Below are 3973 nucleotides of genomic sequence, written 5' to 3' on the forward strand. Positions count from 1 at the left end.
ACCCCATCCATCCCCATAACTTTTTGTCCTGTAAAACTAAAATTCTATACGCATTAAACAATGACTCCTCTTTCTCTCCTCCCCTACAGCCCGTGAAAACCACCGTTCTACATTCTGTTTCTATGACTGTGATTTCTCTTAACTATATCATGTAATTGGAATCATGCAGTATTTTCTTTTGATGAGTGGCTTATTTCATTGGCACCCTGTCCTCAAGGCTTATCCATGTTGTAGCATATGGCAGGATTTTCTTCCTTTTTAAGTCTATTCCACTCACTTAAAGATCACATTTTATTTATCCTTTCGTCCACTGATGGACCTTCGGGTTGCTTCCTTGTTTTGGCTATTATGAATATGGCTGCTATGAACATTGGTAGAATAAATATCTCTTTGAAACCCTGCTTTTGGGTATAGACCCAGAAGGTTCCACTAAGCCCTTTTGGTTTGGATTCCCTACCCAGGGCCCTCTAATTGGCCCTTTACTTTCCTGCCTTTGAGCTTTTCCTTTGGCTGCGCAGCCTACCTGTCCTGTCCTATTTTGGTTCCCTGCCTACTGAAGTCCTGTTTATTCTGCAAGCCTCTTCTATTCGTACCTACCCAATGCCTTTCACACAGTAGGTGCTCCATAACTAATATATAGTGAGATATATCTTTACTATATCTCTGCTGAAACAACGTAAAGAGGTAGGAGGCAGAAATGATGTCTTATTATCCCTTATGGCCTGTACACAGTAGACCGTTTAGGAAAAGTTTATTAAATAAATAAAGTCCCCATGCCCCCTGGAACAAAAGGTATGCAGGGCAGTGTATTTCATGGGCTGTCCGAGACCTCATGTCAGAAATGTATGTTTAGGCAGGAAGAACACACAAGAGGCAAGAGAGTAAGAAAGGACGCTGGAAAATTTTGCTAGCTGGGTCAATTCCAATTTGGCAAAAACAAGCCTTCTGCTTTTTCTCCAGGGTTCTTTCTCCCAGCATCACTTATTAATGCTAATTAGTCAAGGGTGTGCCGTGATGCAGAACACTTGTGACCTGTAAGGATTAGAGAGACAGACTGTCGTTTCTCAAATGACCCACGAGAGGCAGCCAGAGTCAGCGACGGGGTAGGAGAGGAGGGGAAGAGGAACTTCTCTGCAAAGAATCTCACTAAAGTAAGTGCAAGTAAAAATAAATCCACATATAAAACAACTGTACAAATGTTAGCAGTATTTTCACAGCTGGGTTTCTTTGCCTAAAACACTTAGCACTTACTCTAGAAAACTCACTTCTAAACAGAAATGGTCTGACTGATCACAGAAGCTGAACCCTGATACAACGCTGACTTTGAACTTGACTTTTGCCCAGATGGGAATAAAAATAATGACTTCTTCTAAGTAAGAACCTTAATTGCCACGAATTCACACCAGACTGTGGTGGGTGACCTTTATCTCACATATGAGAACATTAAGGTCGGGCTTGGGTTAGGAAGCTAGATTCGTTAACAGTCAGCATATTTATGTCCAGATTAGGTAGGACTCTGGATTTAAAACACTTTCCCTTGGAAAACACCGACTCTGTCTGTCTCCATGGCACTAAAAACACCCCACTTGAATAACTGCCCAGTTACTTATCATAGCAGGATTCGTGGTCTTCTCGCAGCATCTGCATTCACATTCCTGGTATTTATTTCCTGTAGATATTGGTTTCAAAGACTGATGCCACAAGACATGAATAATCACGGTGACTCACTTTTAGGGACTTTCCCCTGGGGAGTGCCACCTACAGAGCCTCAGAATGTAGTGGGCACATATTAATTAAAATACGTTTCATCTCCAAATGACTATGACAGAAGCTATACTCATGAATATGACAACTAAATACAAAATATTATTGTAGTGACTAGCAATGATTCAAATATTGTGCTTATGATGTTATCTTTCATCCATTTATTTAATAAATACTTAATGAGTGAAGGGACTTCTATGTGTCAGAAGGCTGGTTATTGGAATATATAAGTGGAATTAGACACAGGCCATGTTTCAATAAATTTACAACCCAGCAGGCACTGTTCCTATCAACTAATGAGATTTTTTAATTTAATATTTTTTGATCAAAGCAAGGGAGTCTTCAAATTTATCCACAATATATTTGGTAAGGAAACATTAGGCAGAGCCAATTATTCCTTGTTGGTTAAGAAAACACGCTTTGTACTTACACTTCCATAGTGATCAGGGACTTCTCACCCCTTGAATTTCTGTAGCATAAATTGTTGATATCTCTTCACTTCCCTGTCTCATTTCCTTGCCCAGGTGGTGAGCCCTGTGCATGAGCCTCAGCCTGACTCATCTTTGTATCTGCAATGCCTCACACATGCCTCACATCTCCCCGCCAGGCAAGCAGTGTTAGCGAAAACAGGATGTCATCATGTCATCAGTTAAGTAAAGAAGAGGTTGACAACAAACTGTGAATAGAAAAGTCAAATAGGGAGGCATTGGCCTTTAAAAAAATTATTTTCCAAATTATCCTATAGTAAAGCTGACTTTTTTCTTTGATGTACAGCTGTATGGATTTCCACATATGTATAGATTTGTGTAACCACCACAAAGAGGGCACAAAACAGTGCCCTAACTCCCCAAAGCTTCCCCATGCTGTCTCTTTATAGTCACTCCTCCCTCCACCATAATCCCTGGCAATCACTAATCTCCTCTCCAGCATTGTGCTTTTCTTTTGAAACTGGCATCTCTTACTCAGCACAGAGTTATCTACGTTGTTCTTTTTTATTACTTAATAATGTTCTATCATATGTGGTATCGCAGTTTATTTACCCTTTCACTCATTGAGGGACATTTAAGTTATTTTCAGTTTGAAGCTACTGTTAAAAAAAAAAAAAAATCCTGCTCCGAAGTTTTTGTTTTGCTTATCAGTTTCATGTGAACATACATTTTCATTTCCCTGGGGTAAATACTCAGGATTGACCTTAAGGAGTCATAGTGTAGATGTACGTTTCACTTTATAAAGAATCTGCCAAGCCATTATCCAGAGTCGCTGTAACATTTTCCAATTCCAGCCATCATGTATGTGAATTCCACTTATTCAGCATCCTTGTCAACACTCTGTGTTGTCAGTATTTATTTTGGACATTCTTTTTTTTTTTTTTTTTTTTTTTTTTTGACGGAGTTTTGCTCTGCTGCCCAGGCTGGAGTGCAATGGCGTGATTTTGGATCACTGCAAACTCCACCTCCCGGGTTCAAGCGATTCTCCTGCCTCAGCCTCCAGAGTAGCGTGCGCCACCACACCCAGCTATTTTTTTTTTCTTTTTCTATTTTCAGTAGAGATAGGGTTTCGACTTGTTGGCCAGGCTGGTTTTGAACTTCTGACATCAGGTCATCCACATGCCTCGGCCTCCCAAAGTGCTGGGATTAGAGGCGTGAGCCACCACGCCTGGCCTTATTTTGGACATTCTGATAGGTGTGCGGTTGTAGCTCATTGTTGTTTAAATTCACATTACCTTAATGGCTTGTGGTATTGAACATCTTTTCTTGTACTTTATACAGTAGTCCCCTCTTATCCAAGGTTTCGCTTTTTGCAGTTTCAGTTACCAGCAGTCAACTGCGGCGTGAAACTATTTAGGAGAAAATTCCAGAAACAAACAATTCATAAGTTTTAAACTGCACACTGTTCTGAGTAGTGTGATGAAATCTTGTGCAGCCCTGCTCCATGAGACCTGAATCCCCTCTGTCCAGTGTATTCATGCTGTATAGGCTACTTGCCTGCTAGTCACTGAGTAGGCACCTCACTTCCCAGATTACTGTCACAACATTCCATCACATATTCATTTTATCATCTCACATCATCATAAGAAGAAGAGTGAGTGCAGTACAAGATGAGGGAGAGACCACATTCACATAACTTTTATTATAGTATATTATTATAATTGTTTTATTATTATTAGTTATTTAGGGTTCAGTATGATCCACAGTTTCAGGCATCCACT

This window comes from Rhinopithecus bieti, unplaced genomic scaffold, assembly GCF_001698545.2.
Source record: "Rhinopithecus bieti isolate Rb0 unplaced genomic scaffold, ASM169854v2 scaffold_1673, whole genome shotgun sequence".
Lineage (NCBI taxonomy): Eukaryota > Metazoa > Chordata > Mammalia > Primates > Cercopithecidae > Rhinopithecus > Rhinopithecus bieti.